This window comes from Canis lupus, chromosome 5, assembly GCF_048164855.1.
Source record: "Canis lupus baileyi chromosome 5, mCanLup2.hap1, whole genome shotgun sequence".
NCBI lineage: Eukaryota > Metazoa > Chordata > Mammalia > Carnivora > Canidae > Canis > Canis lupus.
In genome coordinates, this window is record NC_132842.1 from 10,716,463 (window position 1) to 10,743,989 (window position 27,527).

Here is a 27,527-nt window from a genome sequence, read left to right on the forward strand (position 1 = left end):
GGGAGAGAGAATCTCAAGAACATTCTGTGCTGAGCACCGAACCCCATGCAGGGATACATCCACAATCCTGAGCTGAAATCAAGAGTTGGGTGTTTAACCAACTGAGCCACTGAGGCACCCCTTCCCATATAATTTTAAACCAGTCCTGAGCTGATTGGGGCAAGATAAAGAAGGGCAGCTGTATGAGAGGTCAGGGTTGGCATCAAGTGCTAGGAGAACTTACAGGACTTACAGGTAGATGAGGGAAACAATGAAGGAAGAGACAGAAATTGTGCTAACTTCAGTGTTGGGCTTCTTGAGAGTTCCTATTTAGTTGCAGTGTGTATACTAACAGTATTGTCTCAACTCCATATTTCACCACTGCAGTAAACAATGATGTGGGTTCAGAGATTTGGAGGTTAGACTTGAGTAGAATGTGGCTCAAAATTGACTGGTGAGGTGGCCTTGAGCGAGTCTCTTTCCCCCTCCATTCAGTGGTGTTAGTACCAGTGCCCTGCGGTGAGGATCCAATGTGACAATGCATGGACAGTGCTTAGCATGCTGACTGGCATGTAGTAAACATCACACAAGCACTAGAAAAATTATGGGGATGGGAATAGAAGAGATGGTCAATGGGATGAGGAAGGAGAAACCAGGTAAACGGGGAAATTGGTGTTCAGTAATTCAAGTTCTTCTTTTCCTTTCCGGCTTGTTTTCTGAATTTTGTTTTCTCACATCTGACCAAAATAAAGGCATATTTGAATGGAGTTATGTGCTTTGGCATTGAGCTTACAGTTCTCTCTAGATACAATTCAATGGTATTTCCAGCCCTGATTAAAAAAAAAAAAAAAAACACCTGTGTATATTATGTAGAGAGGGAGAGATTGCTGGTAATAAAATCCAATGGTCATGTACTCAGAGTCTTGAATGGGTTGGTCACTGTGCTGGGACATCTGGGAGAAAGGCAGGTGAGGTAGCTGCTCTCTCCTTAAGGCATCAAGTGTCCTGGAAATTCCATTATTTCCATTCAGTTCAGTGCCATTCAATTCAGTTTATTTTAGTTCATTTCGTGCTACAACCAGTTGTAGAATGAAACTGGATCCTACAGTAGCAGCATACATTATCAGAGGGTTCTGATCCTAGGTCACAGTGGTTTGAAAGGGGGGAAAATCTGCTAATCAGCCGGTCTCCTCTGTTCTTGCCTGATTGTTAAAAAAGGAAGTTATCTAGTGAATAAAGGGGCCAAGATGTATCACTCATATAATCATAAAAGAGCAGTAAAATTATTTTTATGAAGGGGATCAGGAATTCTCAGGGAAAAAAGAAACCATTCTCTGAAAATGAATGCTCCAAGAGAGCTTCACACACCCACCGCCAGAATCCTTTATTTCTTCTGTTATAAATATAGTCATTCTTACATAAAAGTTAGTAAAAAATCATTGAATAATTAAACTAGAAAGTTAAATATCTCAAATGGTGCTTTCAATGGATCTTAATCTCCAAAAGAATTTGCTTTCCAACAGAAGAAACAGCTCTATCTCTTTCTGTCTGCCTGCCTGCCTAACATCTTCTTCTTCTTCTTCTCTTTTTTTTTTTTTTTTTTTTTTTCTAGACCACCAGGAGCAAACCTATAGTCTAACAGAGCCAGATATATAACCCTGAAATCCTGGGAGACCAATAAGAAACCTGGCAGGGCAGGGCCAAAGAGGTCATCAGACCCTTGGTTCAGTGAAAAACTCCTGCAATTGTGGACAGAGAGGACTGGACATGGTGTGATTCAAGGGGTCTCAAATGTGCTCGTTATTACAGTCTTGGTGTACTGAGGGGCTTAGGCAAGTCAGGGTTTTTTCTAAACCTCCAAGTTGTGAAAATCTAATGAGTTACAGATCACTAGGGACAAACCTGTAGTCTGAGAAGATCTGGTATATTGATTTGCAGCTGGGGGTGGGGTTGCTTCAGAAGCACCCAGCAATGCACCCTGCCAGGAGGAAATGTCTTTTGCAAATCTGGGTTCTCACTGTAGGGTTCTGAGGTAGGTCCCGCAGAAGCCAGTGGGGATCAGTTCTCGATTCCTTGCTGTTTCTCAGCAAGTGTATGAAGATTAAGTAAGGATTCCATGTTGTCATAAGGCGGGGAGGTTTAGCAATTGGACACCCCCCGTAATAGACAAGTTATAGCAAAGTAGGCCTATGAGTGTCACTGGTGACAAAGCGGTGTTCACTCAAGACTTGTTATGGTGTTTTATAGCTGCTGCCTGGCCTTGGGAGGGACAGTGTTTGCTGTTGATTACACAGCTGGCTTTACGTGTGCCCTCCCAAGCCTGATTACCGGTGAGGATCCTTGTTTGCTTTTGCAATCTGAGTTGACTCTCTTTCAGTTCTAGACAGGTTTCCTCTCTCATATACATATTTAGAAAATATATATGTGAAAAATATAATGTAAAATTTGGGAACAGGCTCCCAATTCATTTATTCAAATATTCAAATTTGATGCTAATGGATGCCTACAGGTTTCAGGTTAGAGAAAATTCTATTTTTAAGCTGCAGAGACCCAGTGAGTTGGAACTGAATCTGAATTATTTTCAATCTGAATCTGAATTATTTTAGATTTTTTTTTGGGGGGGGACATGTTCACGGGGAAAGGGTTGTGATAGCCTGTAGAAAGGCTCAGATTAAACCTTCATTCTTCCATGGAAGGCCCTGCCGCCATTCCTGAAGCCATAGAACAATTACAAACATTCCACACTCACTCAGGAGAGAATTTAGATGGTTGTTATTGGAAAAAAAAAAAAATCTACCCACCTCACAGGTATTGTCCACACACTGAGGGCTGCATTTATGCATTGTTTCACTTTCTGACATATCAAAAGATTGCACGACATGGTAGAGGTGTGGTAATTATTTCCCTGTCATTAGATGAAATCTTGGTGATGGATGGAGAAACTCTATTGGCAATTTATAAGTTTGTGTGACCAGTATGTTTCTCTGGGAATAGATAAATGTCTTGTTTTGTCAAAATCTTATTATTCTGATTTATTTGGCTTACTTTTATGTTGTCAAAGAAGTTCTATGATAGATTGGGATGAATTCAATTTTATTTATTATTTATTTATATTCATGTTCAGAATATTTATTTATATTCATGTTCACCAGAATTAGTGTGTTGCCTAAAAGGCACCTGGAGTGAATACTTTAGTACCTCTTCCTTTTGTCTATACTTTTATAATGATTTGGGGTCTTTCTGAAGAATGTCCATGGTTCCTGTGAGTTAATAATATGTTGCCTCAGCGACACTGCGTTTTACCCTTGTGAAATGGATTTTCTGGAGCCTTTTCTGAAAACCAGCAGCAGGGTTATCATAGCCATCATTTTTATAATTGCAATCAAGTGCTATTACTTTGAGTATGACAGAGTCAACTTAAATAGGTATGGCTTTTGCCTTCCAGACAACTAAAATGTAAAAAGAAGACCACCATTATAAAACAGATACTTTAAGACTGTGAATAAGTAAATGCATGAAAAGATTAAGTTTATGTTCATTTAGTGTCAAAGCCTTGCAAAATTAGGCAAGAAAGAGAAATTTGAAGGTGTATACATTTTGGTTTCTAAAAATGTTTCACTTTTCAGTATTTAAATTAGACTCTGTATAATCTCTCCCCTATCTCCTCTTCCTGTGTTTGGATTGTTTACATCTTAATGTATAGACTTGATTTCCCCTGAGCATAACTAGGCACAGAAATGATTCCCAGTCTCTTAGAATAAAGGCCAAATCAGAGGTAATGCATCTTAAGGTTAATCTCCACTTCAATTAACAACCATATAACAATATTTATACTTACATATGAATATATCACATTGACACCTGCTACATATTTTATTTTGTGAATTAATGTGAAATGTGCATTATGAGGAATTGTTACTACACATCCACTCCCTAGTGTCTGAGGCTCCTGAAGAGCAGCCTTCCCACCTGGATGAATTCAAACCAGGTGTCTACTCTGTATCCTGAATTTGAAAATCATTTGATCCAAATTAGTTGAGATATAAACTGGGTTCTGGAGTTCACACCACTTATATCCAATGGACTTTTCTGATTTGTGTTGACAAAAAGTCTGTCCTTGACCAAACTCTATTCAGGCTCCCTTGAATTTCTCCACCAGGCCTTGACTTTTGGACTTCCATGTGTGTCTCTGCATTGTCCAATTTTAGCAAGAATTCTGCTAAGTTAGTTCAGCTGGAATCCCACATGATCCATGTCTGATCACCCTGGATATATAACAGGGTTCTTTATCTTCCATAGTCCACCAGCTGATGTTTGCTCACTCTGGCATGCCTCCAGCAAGAATCCTGTTACATCACTTTAGACAGAATCCTGCTACCCCTTTATAAGTTTCTACCCACTGACTCCTCCCCTGTTCTTCTTGGCTATCTCACTTGCCTCTGCTGTTTTCAGTTCAGTCCAATCTTGCACTCACTGCAAGATGCTGTTGCAGTGGTCCCTACAACCATTGTGATGTCCCTCTTGAATAAAGTCTCCCTTACCATCTTTAACAAGTGTCACTGAATAATTGTTTCTTTCACAGTGTTAAAACTTATTTAGGCCTATGGAAAAGGATGGCTGACCCTATCCAAGTCAGAGTTCTGGGGAAACAAGCATAAGGCATATTTACCTATAAGTGAAGAGCTGTTGGCTATCAGGTACAAAGGTGATCATCAAAATACAGCAATATTGGAAAGGCAAACCTCTATAGTATTGCTTGCAACATAATTCTAATAGTTGAATGCTTTGCACTTCTGGCCCATCCAGAAATTATCATTTTTCTAAATATAAAGTAATACAGCTTATTATAGTAAATAATAAAAATAAAGTAAAAATAAATTACAAACTCTGTCATTTGAAGAAACATTTTAGCCTTTAAAATCACTGCTAATTTGAAATATATATATATTTTAAAGATTTTATTTATTTATTCATGAGAGACACAGAGACAGAGGCAGAGACACAGGCAGAGGGAGAAGCAGGCTCCATGCAGGGAGCCTGATGCAAAATTCAATCCCAGTACTCTGGGATCATGCCCTGAGCCGAAGGCAGATGCTGAGCCACCCAGGCATCCCTGAAATGTATGTTTCTTTGTAAAATTTTAAAATCATATTGTTTTTGTACATTTTTTCACTTAATATTGTCAGGAACATTTCCCTATATCATTAAGCAATTCTTCTTATAATTCCATTGTTTGGAAATGACATCTTTTTCTCCTCATTTATTTCCCATTGTATATTGAGTTTGTGATTCCTTTAGAGATTCTCTTTTAGTTAAATGCATGGCATAACTGTGAAACTATGTGTGTAGGGGCATATTGAATAAGGTAAGGTAGGGGCTAAGTATAAAAGAAAAACCCTCTGATTTTTATATAAATGTTCTAGCTGGTATAGGAAATGCTTTTAAACAAACTGTCTTTTATGCATTTCTTCTGAGATGTGCTTTGTAAAAGGTAGGAGTTTTAAAAGAATTAATATATTGTGGTTGCAGGTGTTTTGAATTTTTTGACATTATGATTTAATTTACTCGACTAACTCTAAATTCCTCTGTCATCTTCTCCCTGTGACCTCAGGAAACCTTGGTATTAATGCCTGGGAAAGAGCTAGAGTAAAGAATTATGATGTGATGCTCCAACTTGTTCTGATGGCTCAATATGAATCCTGCATAGTTTAGCATTGCCTTTAGGCATCGTATCTAATTCTGTGTTTATAGTGTTTGATGAAATGAAAGGTGGCATAGTTTATATTGTACAAGTCAGAACTTATAGAAGAAAAGCACTTGTTAAATCTTGGAGGAAAACCCACATAGAAACTGGCAGTGGAATTTCTGGAATCCTGGATTCACAGCTGCAGTTCAATGAACACAGGTCTATTGACCAATTGGATTATCCTCAATAGCATTGATGTCCAGAAAATCAGAAGATGAAAAGAGGAGAAAACTACTTCCAGTGTGAATATAAGAGTAATACACGACATATGAATTCTGAAAGGCATTTGGTTAGACCAAAATTTAGTTCTTAAAGTTGTATTTCTCTCTCTGCATGTATATGTGTATATATGGGGGTATATATATATATATATATATATATATATAGAGAGAGAGAGAGAGAGAGAGAGAGAGAATAGATTACAATAAAAATACTCTATCCATCTGCCATTATGGAATGCAATAAAAAATAGCAAAATAAGCGAATCAGCTTTTGAAACATGACTTAGAAGATGAGATTGACTTTGGCTATTAAACTATCGCAGTAGCATTTCTGATCCACTGTCACATGCCTCTTCCTAATGACTACTGAATTTCTAAGATTGTAGTCATTTCTCTGGGATTTTTTTTTTTTAAGAGATCTTTCCATGGGAGACACAGAAAAACAAAGAAATCTTATCCTCTGTCTGCAAGGCAGATGCTATTCTTATCAATACTCACTTCCTGGATGATCACACATAGACACATGGCTTTGAATTCTGCTAATAGCGGATGTGTCCAACATGTAAATATCTAAATCTGCTCCCTTCGACATCTAGCTTGTGAATCAAAGTGACTGTTTGGTTCCATCTAGCTGTCCCGTAAAATAACCAAGTGTGACAAGTCCCAAACTGAATCTCGGTTCCCCAACACATAAACTTATTTCCCGTCCACATTCCCCATTTTAGTAAGGGCAACTTCATTTTTCTAATTGTTCTGGTCCAAAAATTGGAGTCCTCCTTGGCTCTCATTATAACCTCCTGGCCCAATTTCCTCTCTAACTACCTTCATTGCTCTCATTACTGTCCCAGCCATCAGCATCTACTACAGACGATATTGCAAAAGTCTCCACCTGGCTCCCCAGCTTCCCTCTGGCTCCCCCAAGGTCCCTTCTCTACACAATGGCAAGACCACCTTTTTGAATTCAAAATCAGAGCAAGACACTACCTCCTTGAACTCCTGCGAGGCTTTCCATCTTGATCAGAGTAAAATCAGAATTCTTTGCCACAGATCATAGTTTCTTCCTCTCATTCACTCTTCTTTTTCGCTTTAGCTGAGCTACATTAGCCTATTACATGGTTGTAGGATACCCCATGCATGGGCCTAGCACAGCATATTGGTCCTTGCTGTCCCCTCAGCCTGGAATGGTCTTCCCTCATATATGCATGGTTCACTTCTTCATTCATTCAGGTTTCTTGCAGAGATCTCTTACTCAAGAGCCTTCTCTCTTGCCTTACCTAAAATAGTACATTCCATCACTTTGTATCCATTCCCTTTCTTCATCTGTGTTCTTAGAATTTTCCATTTCTTGAAATATGTTTGATATTTATGAATTAATTTTTTTCTCCAGGTTGCATGAGAATGTAAGCCCCCTGAAGACAAAAACTTCCCTGTTTTCTGACTGTTGCATTCTCAGTACCTTCAATAGTTTTGGTACTCAATTGTTACATATTTATTGAGTGATAAATGTTTGGTTTTCATGTGCCAATGTCGGAGCAAGGATTGAATTCTAACAAGAGTTAGGAAACTAAACAAACATCGTCTCTGGCCTTGAATATGAGCTCTTACCTACTTGCAATCTTTCTCTGTCTCTCAGTGACCTCACGATCAGATGCCACATTTGAACTAAGGAAGAGAAGCATTGGTTTTAGTGGCTTGGTTGTGATGTTTCTCATCTAGTTGTATTGTCTTCAAATCTCATTTCTATTATTAATAGTTCCTAGTTGAGATCAGTTGAAGTTAGAAAAGCAAGAATGACCACAAGAAAAATCCTAACTTACTGATTTAGCTATGCCCAGGGGCAGACTAGTGATATGCTAATTTGCACATGGCATTTGTCCATGTACAGAAAGATGTTTGCTTTGGGACTCAGTCAATAGTAAGAAGTATACATGTTGGTGTCTTCCCCCCAGTTACTGGCACAGAGCTTTTGAAATCCTGTAATCTCCTAAGTGGTAAGAGCACCAGGAACATCTTTTGTTCTAATATTTGGTCTTTGACCCTAGTTCCTGACACAGAGCTCCTAAATTCCTTGGAATTTCCAAGGTGATATCAGTGTCTTTTGCTCTAATTAGGTGACTCTTGATGGGCTCCTGGATGGAGGCTGCTCACCAGAAATACCAAGCCATAACCACAGACTTGGAATTTTGAGCCCTACCCCGATTCTCCAGAGAGGGGAGGGCTAGGCAGGAGTTATTAATTGATCCTTGCCTACATGAGAAAGTCTCTGTATATCCCAACATAGAGGGTTTAGAGAGCTCCCAGGTCAGTGAACATGAGAGGGTGATGCACCCAACTCCATGGGGACAGATGTTCCTGTACCTAGGACCCTTCTAGACCTCACTCTATGTGTTCATCTGTGTCCTTTATCATATCCTTTAATAAACTGGAAAATGTAAGTATTTCCCTGAGTTCTGCGAGCTGGTCTGGCAAATAAATCCAAGGGGGGAGGAGGCCATGGAAATCTCTGAGTTGTAGACTAGTCAGACAGAAGTTGTGGGTAACGTGGGAACCTATCCCTTGGAATGGAAAATAAAATGGGTGCAGTCTCGTGGGACTGATCCTTTAACCTGTGAGATAAGGTGCCATCTCCAGCTAGTTAGCGTCAGAATTGAGTTAAATTGGGAGTCTGATCTGGTGTCATAGAACTTCTTGCTGTGGGGACAACTCCCACACCCCTGGTGTCAGAAGTGTAAGTGCAGTGGCAGTGTGTGAGCTAAGGAGAATCACACGACAAACAATAACATGAGAGCTCAATTAAAAACAGAAGGTTTGAAATAAAAAATTGAGAGTTTGAAACAATATTAAAACAGACTGATTAAAGTCAGGATGATTGTTAAAAATGCATTTTACTATTTTTGAGCTCACCGACTAGTGCATAATAAATGTTCTCTTAACTGTCTTTGGTTGCTGGTTTTGCATAAAGCTTTCACTGCTATGTGAAGAAAAAGTTTTGGTTGATCTGAAGGTTCTTTGGGGTCTCCTAATCTTTTTCTTTTTTTTTTTTAAAGATTTTATTTATTTATTCATGAGAGACACAGAGAGAGACAGAGAGAGAGGCAGAGACACAGGCAGAGGGAGAAGCAGGCTCCACACAGGGAGCCCAAGGCAGGACTCGATGCTGGGACTACAGGATCTTGCCCTGAGCTGAAGGCAGGCACCAAACCGTTGAGCCACCCTGGGATCCCCTCCTAATCTTTTTCTAAACTCTACTGCAGATGCGGGTATAAATAAAGTCAGCAGCAATTCACATGAGGAGAAAGGAGCTGAAAACAAATAAATAATAATAATAATAATAATAACAACAACAACAACAACAAAGAGCTCCAAGCTCATGCCTGTGCTTACCTGTACCTTGGCGAGACTCCTTTGCTGTGTGGCACATGTCTCTGCAGGGCTGCTTCTGTGTGTAAGGTCAAGCTCCTTCCTTCTAGCAAGGCAAACTGGCTAAAACACAGCTTTGCTACTTGTTTTCTCTTTCTCTGAAAGGATAATCATCTATATTCCAAATCCTCTGTCTTGTTGGCTTAGAAAAACTTACTGTACTCTTGGTATCACCATATTTTTTTTAAAGGCCATTCCTGAAAAGAAGTTCAACAGATAATTTAAATTTGTGATGTGAAACACATTTCTCCTAATGGGAGACAAATCATTATTTCTCTCCAGACTGTCTATTCATAGTAATAGAATAATTCAAGCAAATTAAAATTGTGAAGGCATTTTTCATCAAGCCACAATGAACAATCAGCCAACACAAAGCGTACTGTGCTATGAGACAGATAATACAATGATGGAGCTTTTCTATAGAAAGAAAAGGACTTCAATTAAAAAATATAAACTTACTTAATAGGCTACATAGTACAAAAAAGAAAAAGTGGTAAAAAATTTTGTCCTTACCCACTGGGAGTTAAATCCTCCATGAAGTTGACATAACATAATTACCAAAATGATTATTTTCTTCATTTCTAGATGAAAAAATTTGAAGGCCTGGGGGTATAGTGAGCTAGGGAAGGACACATAGCTGCTGACTGGGGCTGGATTTGAATTTAGCTCTGCCTCTAAATGATGTGCTTTTCTGCTTCACTGCACTGTCTCTCCTCCATGCTGTTAATTTTGCATCGATCTTAAGAGCTGGTGTTTTATTGATCTTTCCCAACCAAAGCATTTCAGCTAGCTCTTCTTAAGTTTTCTTGAAAATGTGATGCTCAAAATTTGAGCCCTGCAGGCCCGAGGAATTTGAGGCACTCTCCATGTACTTTGAACTCCTTATCTGTCCCTCTGTTCTGTTTAGGCCCACACCTCTGCCACCAAGCTAACCCAGGGCCTGAGTTCTGTGGCAGCTATTGATTGGAACTGAGGCCTCCTTGCAAAGAAAGGAAGCTTGAACTTGCTTCACGAGGAAACTCACTCTCCTGCAAAAGAACGTGGTGAAAAGATAACAGAATTTTGTTTGTGACTTAACCTCACCTTAATGATGATGTTGCCTCTTTTCCTGTCTTTTGTTTCGTGTTTCTGTGAATTTAGCACCCTGAGAACCCTTCACTGTATATCGTACTTCATCATTTTTACCCGTTTGACCTTAAGTATGAAGCCTACCTATCTAGCTAATCACCTTCTCACTTGCTAGTCCTAATTTTTGAAATTCTATCCTGGCAAGATAGAAGTAGTAACTGACCATTTGACCATCCGTATAGTGAGTACCCAATGACTGTGGACCAGCCAGGCAGTCAGCCCCTCCATAAGAGTTGTTAAAAAACCTCCCAGGTCATGAACCATAATTGAAGATGTGGTGAGGTGGATGACTTCTGCAAGTGATATGTGGATAAACTCCTTCAAAAGGAAAAGGGGGTTATTCATTTTTTAGGATAGTGAAACCATTCTGTATGATACTGTAATGATAGATACATGACAGTATGCACTTATGAAAACCCATAGACCTGTGCGACACAAGGGGGGATCCCTAATGTATGGTTAATAATAACTTTTCAGCAGTGGTTCATCAGTTAGATCAAATGTACCACACCAATGCAAGCCAGTTAAATCGTTTTGGCAATTAAGGAGAGAGAGATGGTTTGTTTCGTGTGCAAACAAAAGCTGAATACATATTAAAGAGCACTGCATACAAGGGGGACCTAATGCTACCCCCACACAGCCACATGTTTGGGTCTATGTGGCTCCTCTGTTCTGAGGCTGATGGGCAAATGAATTCCAGCCCATCACCCCAGCTCTGGGCTCTGTTTCTTCAAGGCTACTCTTGCTGGAGCCCTTGAAAGGATTCTAATCCTGTGAGCCACTGTTTATTGCTGGGATGGCAGCTGAGAGGCAAGGGCACACACAGAGGCCAGGGAGGCAGCCTCCTTCCCAGCCTCCCTGGATGCAGTGGGGACCCACCTTAGAAAGAATGCATCCCACGTCCGTATTTTGGCACGGCTTTCATGAATTTGAAGGTTCTATGAAGGATTCTCATGGATTTTATCAGTGAAAGAGGGACATAAAAGCTAACATTTGTGACATGTCTTCATCTGTGATTATCTCTGTTTAATACTCATCCCTCAATCACGATGAAGAGTTTCACTCAATCACGGAACAAATTAAAGAAATAGCTAGTTCTTTGTTTATTCGTTTTTAACAGATTTCCTGAGGCACTCAAATCACTTCGTGAATATAAAATATTTCAGTAGATGATATTAAAGCCGTCCTACAAAGTAAGCATGTGTTGGTTTAAAAAAAATGATCTGCCTCTGAATCTGAAAAAAAAATCAGCAAAATAATAATGTTAAAAAATGTCCACTACGCGGGGGTGGGGGGGGGGGCATGTATTTTATATTATATAAAATGGCCTGAATAGAAATTACATGATTGTTCCCATTCCAAAAGTTTAAAATTTCCATTTTCCATGTAACTTTTTGGATTAGTAATATTAACCCACATTTTCTGATAGACTGACTAATGATAGGTGTTCTTCTACTCCGCTACTGAAAAAGAGACCAAAAAAGAAAAAGAAAGAGAAAAGAAAGTTAACTGTGGAAAAGTGTATTTAACTAAAGAGAGACTATAGAGTAGAGAAATGTTCAGATGGAAAATAAAGATCATATAGTTTAGCATTTTGATTTCAAATGTTTGGCCCCAAATCACAAAGGTAAAGGTAATGCAATACTGAGACACGCCATTATGCTAATTACCAGTCCCACCACTCCCTGGAAGCCACTTCCAGTTTCCCATCATGCTTTGACTCCAGGACTGCTCTGAAGTAACTCTTGTCAATGTCTCCAAGGATTCCCATGCTGCCAGAATCAGCTGTCATTTTGTTGTCATCCTGCCTACCCATGAACAGAACTTGGCATGGTTAATCACTCACCTCTTTACACTAATTGGAGTAGCTTTTGGTGTGCCCTTGCTTATCACTGGCCCTTTTCAATCTCCTTAGCCAGTTCATCCTCATTAGGTCTCTGGATGTTGGCATGCCTTCAAGCTCGTGTTCCCTCTTCTCCACTTCTCTTGTCATCTCACCTAGTAATCATCAGCCTACTCCAATCCTGCTCTCAGAGGAAACACCTGTTCATGTGCTGTGACCTTAACATGTCAGAAAACACACTTTTAATGCCCCCTACTCCTTAAACTTGTTCTCCCATCAGTCCATGGCACTCTCTTCCACATTAATTGAACCCAAATCTTGGTCCTCTTACCAAAATTTAAAAACCCTAGGGATATTGTAAAAAGCAAAACCGTGTTGTTGAATAGTGCTTTGCTCACTGCTCATTCCCCAGTGTGGTCCCAAAGATTTCGGCTCTCTTTCTTGTTGTTCCCAGAGTGAATGGTTCTTGCCTGTAGAACCAGAGCAGAGGCCAGGAATGTGGATGGAATTTGGATGGTTGCTAGGTTACTTGGTACATTCTACCCCCTGTTTACAGTAAAGACTCCTAGAAGTGTGAGGTTTTCAAAAGGAAAACAAACTCATTTGAGGCTTACTTATGAAAAATCAAATAGTAAGTGGAAAGCACAAATAAAAAAAAATCTCTGACATTCTTCCCTTTCACTTCTAGAAAATATATATTTAAGTATATCAAATAGAATTGGAATTGGGGGAAAAATGAATGCTTTCAGAATCTTAACGTCAAAGCACACGGTGTTGGCTGTAGACTGAGCTTGAGTGAAAATTCTTGCACTGAACATAGACCTTCAGGTACAGTAGATTTCATTTAGATAGAAATGCACTTCTAAGAAAGGACTGCTATTTTAATTTTATGATTTTTAGATACTGTCATTTACCATTCAAATAAATGAAAGAGAATGGTTATATTACATTCACAGTGTTTAGAACAGTGTTTTTTACTTTATAAAATAATGAAAGTAGTGTGCTTGGATATCAGAGTGCATTATTGTAAGATATTTCTCCAAACAATCATGAATCACTGGACCCCTTTCATACAACTGCTCACTGAAGTTCAAAGTTCTCAGAAGCCTCATCTGATGCACTGTTTTCCGGGGGTCTGTTGGCTCAAGCCCCTCATCTCTAGGCCTTGATGACAGTATTGTATTTTTTTCTTACATCAGGTAACCTTTTAGTTATCAGTCAAATGCGTCTTAATATACTACTCCATCATGACATAGAGAAATAAAAAGGGGGAAATAGTTTTAAGAAGTTAACCAAGGATGCCTGGGTGACTCAGTGGTTGAGCATCTGTTTTGGGCTCAGAGAGTGATCCCAGAGTCCCAGGATCAAGTCCCACATCGGGCTCCCTGTATGGAGCCTGCTTCTTCCTCTGCCTATGTCTCTGCCTATGTCTCTCTCCGAATGTGTCTCTCATGAATAAATATATAAAATCTTTGAAAAAAAGAGAAGTTAACCAAAAAAATATAGTCTACAAAAATCTTAGAAAAATAATAACTCCTTAAACAATACATCTAAAAGATATTTCATAAGATCCACAGCTTGCTATTTTGCTTATGGCCATTGATAAAGCTAATAGATATAACCAAAATGGTAAAATGAAATATTTAAGATATATTAGAATAAAATAATGTGTTTTCATATAAATTGAATCACATATGAAGAAGGAATATATATTTTCACATATATATCACATATTTAGAAGAGAAATGTCATCCAAATACTCCATCTTAAATACCTTAAAATAAGTCTAAAGATCAGCAGATGACGTACAAACCTAAACAAAGGATTTATAAACTCTTTGCAAGTGGTATGTGCTGCTTATTTCTAGGGAAAAGGTTTTTTGAAATGGATAATTATTTTTTCCATGCATTTTCTACATGGACACACCCCCAAATTAAAAGCGACTGGAAATGAAAAGATGTTGCCTTATTGGGTGTGTGATTCATCCTCCATTAGTATCTCTTTTAGTAATATTTAACAGCTGTGGAGAAGAATATCATTTTGAGAGACCATCTCTGTGATTATTTCAAACACAATGTAGGTACAATGTAGGGGTGGGGATGTACAAAGGTGGTATTTCATGATGGTGAAGAGAAAGGAATACAGTTCCTTAAGAACTGTAGCCAGTTCCAGGAGGACCTGGGTAGCTCAGTCGGATAAGCTTCCGACTCTTGGTTTCACCTCAGGTCACGATATCTGGTCTGGGTTGTGGGATTGAGCCCAGCCTCTGGCTCCGGGCTCACTGGGGAGTCTGCTTCAGATTTTTGTCCCTTCCCCACCTGCTTCTCCCCCTGCCCACTCATGTGCTCTCTCTCTCTCTCTAAAATAAATAAATAAAATCTTAAAAAAAAAAAGAACTGTAGCCAGTTCCACCACGAGGGTGGTAGCAGTGGTGAGGGAAGAAGAGGTAAGATCTGGATCTGTGTGATGTAAGGGCCAAGAAGTTTTTATAAGGGAGTCAAGGATGGGTTGAGCTTTTGATCCAAGGAACTGAATGAAATAAAATTGCTAGTTATCAAGATAAAGAAGACTGGAGAGTACAGCAAGTTGAGCAGGATGTGGACATCAAAAGTTTGTTCTGGGGCATCTGAAGTTGAGATGCTGCTGGACAGTCATAGTAGAGAGCACCGGGAGGGGGATGGGTTCTGATCTAGAAAGGAACAGAAGTGAGCTAAGCTTGCAGACCATGCACAGGGGCCATGTCTTTATTTGCCTTATTTTTTGCCTTATTTGCCCTGTCCCTGGAGTCTCTGCAACTGTGACACATTTGGTGGAGGTGGGGTCTTGCCAGGAGAGAACTAGCCCAGGTTGTGGACATCCTTGCCATTTTAGACACAGGTTTACATCACCATGCAGGAACAAGAGACGTTAAAGCATCCAGGAAACATGACAAACTGACTTCTCCTGGTTTTTGTGGTAAATTTAATCATGCTCAGGTCCCTCCAGCTCAACAGGGTTCCAGAAAAATCTCCCTGCAACAGGACACCCAGAGGCTACAAAAGAAAGAACAGATGTATTAGACTGTATAAATATATACAGCAAAATATCAAATGCACAAACTATATAAATATATCAATAAATAGTACAAATACAAAAACTTTGATATAGTGAAACTACTAAAACTATTTGCAAAGCAGTTGACGAAAGTGGTTACTATTAGTCTTGTACAAATAGTGTTTACAACCTGGTAAGAAAAAGATGATAAAAGCGGTGAAAGGTTATGAATAAGTAATTCTCAGAAGAATGAACCCTAATAGTCAACAAACACGTGACTACAAAGATTTTGATTTACATTAGGGTGGTAGCAATTCAGGCAGGCTCTCTTTTGATTCCAAATACTCGTACATTAGGTGCGAGTTTTGTCTAATGAGTATGTAATATTTAACTAGAGGGAAAAAGAGCTATTTTCATTGTGAACGAGAAAAAATATTTTGAGGAGATAAAAATATGAAAGGGTGCTTGGGGAGACATGGAAAACTGCAACAAAGAACGCGAGCAGACCTCACAGCATGCAAGTCAGGTAGGTGTCCTGGTGGTTCTGGAGACTTGTCAGCAGTCGGCAATGCTCAGGCTGATGTCTTCTATTGCTTCTAGAATTTTCTGTTCCTGTAATAATTTATCCCCTCAACACACATGCTGTTTGCCTGCTTCTACACGTTTCCAAATATTTCTCCAACATAGTTCAAATGTACCTTGGAAATATTAATTTATCATCTTCTGTTGATCTATCCTTAAAATATGCTCCTAACATTATTCCAGCGGTTCCCGGCATGCGCATGTGTGTTTCACATCAGATGGTGGGCAGGGAGTGGCATTTGTCTCTCAGCCAGGGATTTCTGAATATTTGCATAGAATTTTCTCAGGCAATGAACTCTAAAAGTAAAGATGTGACCTCGGCTCTGAAAGGGGAGCTGGGGGAGGGTGGGGAATGGTACAGAGGGGAAATCTGTGGGGGTTTTTTCTAGATTAAAATTATAGCTTTCCAAGTCTGCTGTTATTTATCAATAACAGAAAATTGAGTTTAATTCCATTTAATTCAGTAAATATTTATTAAGTAGCTATCGTGCCAACCAGGGTTGTGTTAAGCATAAACAGGGCTTTATAGGAGGTAGAGGATGTAGCCCTAATACTCACAAAACTGGAACTTGTTTGGGAGATAAAAGTTGTAAACGTGATAATTCAAGACAATGTGTAATAGTCCATAACAACTTTTCATACCAAGAACTGTGGGTGATCATTTTAGAACTTACTTTTGGAAATCAAGCTCCTCAAGGCGGATTTATTTCCCTCTTGTTTCCTGCATTTGGGATATGTCTTTATCAGGGGACATAGTATTTCCTAATTAAAAAAAAACAATTTTAAAATTCCAGTCTGAGACTCTATCCTTAAGCTTTTTCTCCTTTGCGTCTTCTCTCTAGTTCTTAATTGTATGTGTGTATGTGTGTCACAATATATTTTTCTCTAACAAATATTATATGTGCAGTAAGGACTTATTTTGTAAAACTTCTTGGACATTTGAGTTGGAGTTTAGAGCAAATTCAGAAAGTAAACAATTCTAGACTCTAGTGATTATTTTCCATGTTCCATAAATATCGTTATCCTCATTTCTCTTTCCTTGATTTATCTTTTCTTATTAATCTTGACTTGGAAGATACCAGGATCTTTCCAGTCCATTAATTATCTTTGAGATAGAAACTTTTCCATCAGTTTACTCTTAACTCAGATTCAGATTTACCTGCATCACATGCCAAAAGCTTGCAAATACCTCTTCACTGAGGTCCTTGGTGGCTCATTTGATACTTTCCCAAGCTGTCATGGAGGTTTATACAACAGTTTCTCTGGGTCTTAGTTTCCTCATCTCTAGGTGCCTGTGTTAGATGATCTGAGATCTATGGTTCTGTTCTTCAATAATTCTTTCTGTAACTCTCCTCTCTCAGCATGAAGGGAAGTCTCATAGAGAAGAAAATAATCTTTACTCTCCCATTACAGAAGATTTCCAGCCACATTTTTCCCCAATCAAAAAAAAAAAAAAAAGTATCTTGGGGATGTCTGGGTGGCTCAGTGGTTGAGCATCTGCCTTTGGCTCAGGTTGTGATTCCGTGGTCCCAGGATCGAGTCCTACATCACACTCCACACAGGAAGCCTGCCTGTCCCTCTGCCTATGTCTCTGCCTCTCTCTCTGTGTGTCTCTCATGAATAAATAAATAAAATCTTTTTAAAAAAGTTTCTGTGCTAGAAAATGCAAGATCTCTGAAATTATTGTAAGCTCCTGCGTGCAGATCTTTCTTGCTTTACTTTACATCTGCTCTTTACAAAGGAAGTTCCTTTCAGTTCTGAATGTCTTCAAGCCAGGAGTCCTTGGCTGGATTCATATGCAATTCAGAGATTACCCAACTTTTTAGCAAATGTCCCTTGGAAAACAACCTAGTAACTGAATTCTTAAAAAAATAGCCACAAAAAAGGCTTATAAAGGTTTATGATGGAATATGCTTGAAATAAATATTTAAAGAAAAGATTTGTGTGGATGACATGAAGTTAGAAATGGTGCATAAATGATTGGTAAGCTCTGACTAGGCAAGCAATGGTGGGTGGAGCATTTTGGAAAGGTTTGGAGACAAGGTTTTTCTTAGCTGCACTGATTGATTTTAGTGGATAATTGATTACTTTCTCTCTTTAGTTCTATTAGTGTTGACATAGCTTTGGTGAATCTGCACTTGTAACTTGTATCACACAAATAGTTCAGTGATCTTAAAAATCTTTTTAAAATGGCAGTAGGATCTAAATACTTCAGCATTCTTAGTGAAAGAATTAGAACACAGCCAGTCATTATAGAATGATAGATTTTTTTTTCTACCTTTGGAAGACGTTATTTAAATGCACCATCACCACCAGACTCCACTGCCAAGAGAGAAAGAGTATTCTAAATAGAAGACAGAATTAAATTGCCCTGTGAGAGCCCAGTTACTGGAATCCTGTGTTCCTGGGGACTTGAGAGGATGGGTAGAAAAGCTAAATTGTGTTTAGACTCTGACCTTGATCAGCAACTGGGAAGCTGCAGTGAAAGAATTTTCTATGAAAACATTGGGCGGTAGTCAATAACTCTTTGATGGGTAAGCATAACTCTTACAATTACCATGCTCAGAAAGGCTAAAGCCAAAACTATAAACTAGAATCAGTCTGTTGTTTCTAAGCAACTGAATGAAAATGCAGCTAATAACAACCTAAAGTCATACTGCAGGAAGTATACAGTGATTTAATATTTACCAGATTAGTGTACGATAGGAAAATCTGTTGGTAGTTGTGTGTGCATATATTTTAGATTGCAAATTTAACCAGTGAAGCGTCTCCTCACTTCTCCTGGAGAGTCAGTATTATTTATATGCGTTGCTATTTTTCGAAGACCAGTATATGTTTGCCTTTTAAAAGCGAAAATATATTTGGATCTAATTCATAATGGGATAGCTGGTTTGCGACATAGGAGTTCAACCTGTCATAAAAAAACATGTGCACAGTAATTTGGTTTTTGACCAAGAGTCTTAACCACTTATCCAAATTCTTCTTAATTGGCTCATCTCAAGACTTCTTTCATGATGAATCTTTTCTCCACCTCCTCAATCCACAGTATGCTCACTTTCCTCCACCCTTTCTTTGTTTTATAGGACTGTGGGACAAAGTTTTGAAGGAATACTTTCCTCTTTCGATAAGATTTCGATTGTTATGAATCAATTTGTATTTGCATGTGTTAAGAGAATTAAATTGAAAAAGAGGTAAGGGAAAAATATTCCTCAATTTTAAAGAAGGGAAGATCTCAAAGTTGCAAAGAATGATGCAAAAGTCAGTAGGTTAGTGGATTTTTATTTCTTGAAGGAAATGATACTGCATTTGTGAGAATAGCTAACTTTATGCATACAAGTAGGTGAGGTCAGTGTGGAAATCACAGAACTCTGAGAAAGGCTAAGAATGCAAGAACTAAAGACAAGCACTCCATGTAAACTGCTACTTACATTTCTTTAAAATCTGTTTCCATGGGAATGTTCTGGGAGCTCTGAAACCTTCAAATAAATTCCCTTCTATAGGCTAAAATTTTTCTAATACTCTTCACTTGATTTCTTTCTCTTTCATAGTGGAAATAAATATGTTCAAGGAATTGTAACTCTTGTCTATCACTTATACCGGGGTGCACCTTTCTTAGAATATAGTTATATATGTATTGTAACCAGTGAAACATATAATACTTATAAAATTTCTATAGAAAATCCTTCTGTCGGGGGTTGTTTATATTGCTATGCTTTAAGGGGTTTGTCTTTGAAACAGTGCAGTTTTTTAAAAAAAGATTTTATTTATTTATTCATGAGAGATAAACAGAGCAAGAGGCAGAGACACAGGCAGAGAGAGAAGCAAGCTCCCCACCAGGAGCCTGATGCAGGACTCGGTCCCAGAATCCCAGGATCACAACCTGAGCCAAGGCAGATGCTCAACCATTGAGTGACCTAGGCGCCCTGAAACAACGTAATTTTGATTGACTATTATTCATACCCAATCTTTCTGTCCCAGAGAAGTAATAAAAGAGGCCTCTGTTTCAGTAGTCACCTGGTTGTACCCCCACATTTTGGATAAGAGATGCAAACACCCGCCCCCTCCCAGTGGGTTTTTTCCCCAAGACAAGCAAGCCATGCCAGGTCAAAAGTTCTAGTACTCAGACTTTTGGAATGAAGACAGCATTGCCTTGGGTAAAGAATAGAGGGGGGGATACCTGGGTGGCTTTAGCTCCTGTCTTCCACCCAGGGCATGATCCTGGAGTCCAAGGATTGAATCCCACATCGATAGAGAGAGGGAGAAGAGCCTGCTTCTCTCCTCCCTCTCTCTCTCTTTCTCTCTCTCTTTCATGAATAAATAAATAAAATCTTTAAAAAAAAAAACAAAAGAATAGAGGGGAGTATGGAGGATCACTTTGACTCTCTTTGTCTTTTAGCTGAAATGTTCATCTTTAAACCACACCCAGCTCAGATAAGGTAGTCACCCCTGATTTTGGCAAGGAACTAAAATGGTCGTCTTTCCCGGTAACAAGTGAGTTAAAATAATTCCCTCCCTTCTTATAACACAAACTTAATAGTTGCATGTTGATGAAAAATACAACGTGCACATTCTTTGACACAGAGCACACTCATGGACAACTGTAGAGATGCCACAAAGCCTCAAAGGAGGAAATTTTTCTAGGATTGTCCTGAGATCTTAATTTCAACAAATACTGTCATCACCAATCAATGTAACACTTTAAATTATATATTATTTTACATTGCTCTTTTACTGTTGTAAATGTGTTAGGGTAGTTTCTCCATTTTTTTTTCCAAGACCATATGATTACAAAACATCGTAACAATTTTCCTAATTGAAACATAAAGTGAATGAATGTTGCCCATTTAAAATAGTCACCTTGAAAAGTTGCATCCTTATTTTGGTTATGCACCTACAAAAGTTTAAGACAACAGAAAAGATATAATATAGGCAGGCAGGACTTTAGAGTGGTCACCATATGATAAGGCTTGTTCCTTAGAAATTTTATTTTATTTTATATGAAAATAGGTTCAATCATAAAAATGAAAGATGCTCCCTATGGAAAATTTGAAGATTAGGAAAGAAACTATAAAATCAAGTGTGGATGCGCTGCCCAGAAGCAATCACCCTGGCTCTTCCTGCCTCCAGTGTGACTTCATGGAATGGGTTTCAATCCAACCACATCATTCCCCACTGCTGGCCAGCCTCAATTAGCTCGTTCTCAGCCCTGCTTCTCCCATTTCTGTGCTAACTGCAGACAAGTGTGTGGTCAAGAGGTAGGAGGGCTAAGTACCTGTGTATTCAATTTAATCAAGCAATCAGAAGGAACACATTCAAGAGTATTCATTTGACATTAACTGTTTCCTGTTTCTGAGACACAGTGCTAGGCATGGAGGCACAATGGAGATCAGGATCACCCTCAAGGTGTTCATGGTCTAAGTGGGAAATTGGACATGTTCTCCTATAAATCGATTACAATGAAGTAGATATGATTCGATAGGTGAATATTAAAAGTACTAATGGAGTCAAAAGACAGGGCATTTAGGTGGACTGACATTTGGGCTGGATCTTGAGATAGCATAGCAATTCAATTTCCATGGTCTATCACCAATTCAAATCTCAACTTAAACATAGGGATAAAGATAGTGATATCCTTCCCCAAAGTCAAAGCCAGAATTATTCACATATCTCTAAAGGGACAAACACAACCTTGTGATAAGGATAGCAATAAAAATTTATGGCCATTTAATTAAAAAAATTAAGTAGTAAAGCACAAGCGTTGGGTCTCATCAAAGACTTCGATGTGGTGACATTTCTCAAGTGGTAAAATAGCCTAAGATTTCTATAACAGATTCTGCCAAAAACTTCCCTGAATCAATTTACCTAGCACACAAATGAAAATGAGTTTATAAGAACTGTGAACACCTCCAACGCAGGCCTAACTTTGTAGATAAAACCGCCAGACTTCTGAATTCTGTGATGAGTTATGTGGCTGGCCTGCAGTCAGGGAACAAAATGTAGTGGCCCTGCCACCTGCTGCTGGACCTGAGTGGAGTGGAGGTTTCCATCACACATCTGACCCTCTCGGTATACATAGACCGGGACTCAGTTATGGAACTGACATATCCAGCTTGCCTGAAGTTCTTTGAAAACATAAAGAATAATAAAAGCTGGGTTACTTCTCACCTTTACCCATTGGAATGCTCTTGAATTCTTGGTTACTCTTCTAGAAGCTAGCGTTGGACTTGGAAGAACATTGAGAGATGATTAAGTGTTACTGATCACTTCCAGATTGAAGCAATAAACCTTTCCTCTGAATTCTTACGACTATTATTCTCTGGGTGATTCATTTAATTAATGCAATCCTGTGTAGGTTTCAATAGTTCTCCCAGTTATTTACCTCTTATTTAAGTTCTATTACTTAAGGTTTCTTATGTATTTATACCTCATGAGGCTGACAAAATTAGTTACCTTGATGTCCAAGATCTCAGTCTTATTCTTTCTGGAACACTCCTTTCTTGTAGCCTGGCAGTTTAAGACATCTTTGATGAAATTTTAAGTTGTTGTTGTTGTTGTTTTTCCTACTGGGAGAGTTCTGTCTTACAGACTTTTCAAAACCATGTTATTAGAAATTTAAACGCCAACTATTATTTGGGATGCTGGTCTGTTTTAGAGGTTTAATGAGAGGGAACCCCAAGTACTCTGACAGAAGTAAGCATCACAGGTTTTGTCACTGAAAATAAAGTTGTAGGATATGGGTGCTTATTTGTCCTCCTCATTAGGGTACCCAGGATGAGCTCTGCCCACGACTAGGGGTTGGAAACTCTAACCCCATGTAGAGGAGTTCTAGTCAGGATAATTGGGAGTGAGCAGAATGAGCAATCCCTCTAAGTGCCTTCATTTGCCATTCCGCAGTAGCATGATCCCGGGCTGGAGCTGTGCCTGGTAAGCTGAGAGGGAGGCAGTGAAAGCAGGCAGCACACAGCTGAGGATTTTTTGAGAGTAGGATTTTTTTCAGGTCAGCAGGGTTTAGCAAAGCACATGTTTGACTTCCGGTTTCAGGTCTGAAAAACATTTAGAAGCTCTCACTCTCATTCTTGCAATAAGAAATCAGAGAAATCAATCACTTTTCTTGGTCCCATTAGAGAACTGAGGTTTCTGGTGGAGGCTTTAGAATTTTCTATGCATAAAACTGCATAATCTGCAAATAACGACAATTTTATTTCTTCCTTTCCGACTTGGATGATTTTTATCTCGTTTCCTTGCCTAATTGCCCTAGCTAGGACTTCTGGCACTATGTTGAATAAGCAGTGAGACTGGGCACCTTTGTCTTGTTTCTGATCTTAGAGGAAAAGTTTTCAATTTTTCACCATTGAGAATGATGCTGTGTGTTTGTTGTATGTGGCCTTTATTATGTTGACATATATTCCTTCTATACCCTATTTGTTGAAAGGTTTTCTCATAAATGAATGTTGTATTTTGTCCATTTTGGGGGCATTTATTGAAAGGATTATATGATTTTTATAATTATAGAAGGAACCATCCTTGCTTCCCAAATCTATCTTGGTCATGGTGTAAAATCCTTTTAATGTGCTTTTGAATTCAAGTTGATATGTTGTTGAGGATTTTTATATCTATGTTTATTAGGGATATTGACTTGTAATTTTCCATTCTTGCAGTGTCCTTATCTGGCTTTAGTATCTGGATAATGCTTGCCTCATAAAATTAGTTTGGAAGTGTTTCTTCCTCTTCAATTTTTTGGGAAAGTTTGAGAATCATCGGTATTGATTCATCTTTAAATGTTTGGTGGAATTCACCAGTGAAGCCATCCAGTCCTGGACTTTTCTGTGTTGGGAGGTTTTTGATCAATGATTCAATCTCATTACTCATTATTGATCCGTTCAGAGTTTCTATTTCTTGTTGATTCTGTCTTGGTAGATTCTATGTTTTTTAGGAATTTATCCATTTCTTCTAGGTTATCCAGTTTGTTGGCATATAATTGTTTAGAGTTTTTATAGTCTAATGATTTATGTATTTCTGTAGTAGAAGTTGTAATGTCTTCTTTTTCATTTCTGATTTTTTTTTTTATTTGAGTCATCTCTTTCTTAATCTGGCTAAAGCTTTGTCAATTTAGTTTATCTTTTTGAAAAAAAAATTTAGTTTTGTTGACCTTTCCTATTGTTTTCCTGGTCTCTATTTCATTTATTTCGACTCTATTCTTTAGTTCCTTCCTTCTGCTAATGTCAGACTTAGTTTGTTCTTTTTTTAGGTGTTCCTGCAGGCTGTTTATTTGAGACGGTTTTATTTTCTTAATATACAATTATTGCTATAACCATTCCTCTTAGAACCACTTTTGCAGCATCCCATAGATTTCTATTTTCATTTGTTTCAAGATATTTCTTTATTTCCTTTTTGGTATCTTCCCTCTGCCCCTTTGGTATCTTTGAACCATCGGTTGTTCAGGACTGTGTTGTTTAGTTTTCACATTCTTGTACATTTTTGAACTTTCCTTTTGCCAATTGCTAGTTTCATACCATTGTGGTTGGAAGAGATACTTGGTATGATTTCAATATTCTTAAATTTGCTAAGACATTTTTTTTTGTGTGTCCTATCATATGATCTATCCTGAAGAATACTCTGTGTGCACTTGCGAAGAATGTGTATTCTGCTGCTGTTGGATGGAATGTTCTATAAATATCAGTTAGGTCCATTTGATCTAATCTGTGGTTGAAGTTCAAGTTTCTTTGTTGATTGTCTGTGTGACCTCTCCATTGCTGAAAGAGGCATATTGATGTTCCCTACTAGTATGTATTATTGTCTCCTTCTGCCTTTGGATCTGTCTAGTATTTGCTTGATATTTAGTGCTCTGACGTCAGCTGCATACATTTTTATGACTGCTATATTTTCTTTATAAATTGACCTTTATCATTATGACCTTACTTGTCTCTTGTACCATTTTTGGCTTACAGTCCATTTTCTCTGATATAAGTGTAGCTAGCCTACTTTCTAGTTTCCACTGGCATGGAATATCTTTTTCTATCCTTTCACTTTGAGCCTATGCATATCCTTAAAACGGAAGCAAGTCTATTGCAGGCAGCATGCAGTTGGGTCTTGTTTGTTTTGTTTTTGTTTTTTATCCAAATAGTTACTCTATGCCTTTTGATTAATGGATCCAATAAATTTACATTAAAAGTAATTATTAACTTACTAATACCACCTTATTTTTTGCTTGTATTTCTGGTTGTTTGTATTTCAATAGTTTCTTTTTCCTTTTATGTCTGCCTGCCTTTGTAAATTGGTGATTTTTTAAATAACAGTATGCTTTGTTTCCTCTATCTTTATCTTTTGTGAATCTGCTCTATATTTTTGCTTTATAGTTACTATGAAGCTTACATAAAACATCTTATGGATGTAGCTGTATTTTAAGCTAATAACAACTTCATTTACACACAGAAACTCTACCTTTTTACTCCTCTCACTACATTTTATGTTTTTGAGATCATAATTTACCTCTTTTTGTATTTTGTATTTATTAACAAAGTATAGTAGCCATAGTTATTTTTAATACTGTATAAATAATTAATATCCCATCCTATGATAGAATTAGAGTTTTCTAAATCCGACTGTATATTCAACTTTACCAATGTGTTGTATACTTTCTTATATTTTCATGTCACTGAGTAGTGCCCTTTTATTTTAGCTTGAAGAATTCCTTTCAACATTTCTTGTAGGGTGAGTCTAGTGATTTTAAACTCTTTGCTTTTTTTTTTTCCCCCTAGGAAAGTCTTCATTCCTCCTTCATACCTGAAGAATTGCTTTACTAAATAGAGAATTGTTGACTGGCAATTATTTTTTTTCAGCCCTTCACATAGGTCATTCCATGCTCTTCTGGTTTATAGGGTTTCAGCTGAGAAATCTGCTGATAGCCTAATGGGAATTCCTTTTAAAGTTACAATTGTTTTTTGTCTGGTTCCTTTTAGGATTTTTCTTTGTCTTTGATTTTTGACAGTTTCACTATGTGTCTTGAAAGAGGTCTTTTTGTATTAGGATAATAGGGTGATCTATGAGCTTTGTAAACTTAGATGTCTGAGTTCCCCAGGTATGGGGAACATACATTATTACAGCCATTATTTAAATAAACTTTCTGTCTCTTTTTTTTCTCTTCTTTTGGAATCCTGATTATTCTCATATTTGTATGTTTGAAGGAATCTTATAGATCATGTAGGCTTTCTTTGCTCTTTTTATCCTTTTTTTCTTTGTTCTTAATTTATTTCAAAGTTCTTGTCCTCTAGATCACTATCTGCCTTCCATTTAATCTACTCTGATGTAGATGCTCTCTGTTGCATTTTTTGTTTGATATTTTGAATTGTTTAACTCCAGAATTTCTGTTCGTTTTTTTAATGATTTCAATCTCTTAAAATTTCTCATTTTTTTCATAAAATTTTTCATAATTTCATTGAATTATCTTTCTGGGTTTTCTTGCAGCTCGTTGAATTTCCTCAAAACAACTATTTTGAATTCTTTATAAGCTAGATCACAAAATTCTGTGTGTTTGGACTCAGTTATTGGAGGGTTACTGTTATCTTTTGGTATTGACATGTTTCTTGTTTTGTGCTGCTGCTTCCCCATCTAAAGTAGCAGACACCTCCTCAAATCTTTATTAGTTGCCTTGAGCTGGGTTTTACTGTTCATTGGTTCTATTATATCTGGAGTCTTCTCTGCCCTTGTATGGACACACCTGCTCACACTTCTTATTTCCTTGTTTGGCAGAATTCTTAAATTTTAACGTCTTCCCTGGTCCTTACAACTCAGCAGGCTGGCTGCTGGAAACCTCTCTTTTGTTTTCCAGAAGGTGGCACTATCTTTCAAGTTTGTGGTTACTTCCTTGCCTACCATTCTTATCTGGTTTTCTGATAGCACTTGGTTTACTAGACAGGCTCTCACCACTGCAATCCTAAGTGTGCACAAAGACCTGGCTGCAGAGTGGGGAGAAGTATCGATTTAGCACTCAGGGCTTTGGGGGTGCCTGCAGAGTAGGGAGGTGTTGGATGAGGTTCTCCCACAGGCTTCTGGGCAAGTTTCCTGCTGATATCCTGATTATCATCAACATGAACTGCATCCCTTTGATTCCTTTTATATTTTTATTTGTCCCTTTCCCAATATTCTCCTTCCCCCAAGACATAGAGGTCCCCCCTGAGGACTCTGGGCGCTCCTGGAGAGCAATGGTTTCTTCAGCTGCTTCCTGCACAGATGGGGTAGCCAGGCACTCATTCATCACTCTTTTTTCCTGTAGGAAAGCTTGCCTCCAGATAGTTCAGTTGCATTCTGTGTCATCTTGGGTGGGAAGGTTGGGGGGTGCGGGTGGGTGCCTCACAAAATTCTTTTCACCCTTTCTACTGCATCCAACTATTATTATTATTATTATTATTATTATTATTATTATTATTATTTCTTCCAATGGCATGCTGGAATCTCTCCTCCAGAAGGCTGGACTGTGGCTATTTGCCCAAGTTAGCATTCTCCAGGTTTCCTCTGACCATGGCAGAGAGGAGTAGGCACAGGCTTGCTGGCTCAGTTGGTTCTGCAGCCTGAATCG

At 38.3% G+C, this 27,527-nt stretch overlaps 2 long non-coding RNA genes across 5 annotated transcripts in view; one reads left to right on the plus strand and one right to left on the minus strand.

Moving 5' to 3' along the window:
- LOC140633219 (uncharacterized) overlaps nucleotides 1–12,826 on the minus strand; it is a 35,259-nt gene extending 22,433 nt beyond the window's left edge. The window contains exons 1-6 of one of the 4 annotated variants that reach the window (XR_012030848.1): nucleotides 12,669–12,826; nucleotides 12,341–12,555; nucleotides 11,374–11,729; nucleotides 9,331–9,563; nucleotides 7,552–7,608; nucleotides 6,931–7,220 (exon numbers count right to left, since the gene is read on the minus strand). This is a non-coding gene — a long non-coding RNA (uncharacterized lncRNA). Of the gene's footprint in view, nucleotides 1–6,930; nucleotides 7,221–7,551; nucleotides 7,609–9,330; nucleotides 9,564–11,373; nucleotides 11,730–12,340 lie in introns of all 4 variants that reach the window. The other 3 variants (XR_012030845.1, XR_012030846.1, XR_012030847.1) reach the window with 3 other exon arrangements.
- A 287-nt stretch (nucleotides 12,827–13,113) lies between these two features.
- Nucleotides 13,114–27,527, plus strand: part of LOC140632872 (uncharacterized) — a 57,774-nt gene continuing 43,360 nt past the window's right edge. Inside the window, exon 1 of the long non-coding RNA XR_012030529.1 lies at nucleotides 13,114–13,165. This is a non-coding gene — a long non-coding RNA (uncharacterized lncRNA). The remainder of the gene's footprint in view (nucleotides 13,166–27,527) is intronic.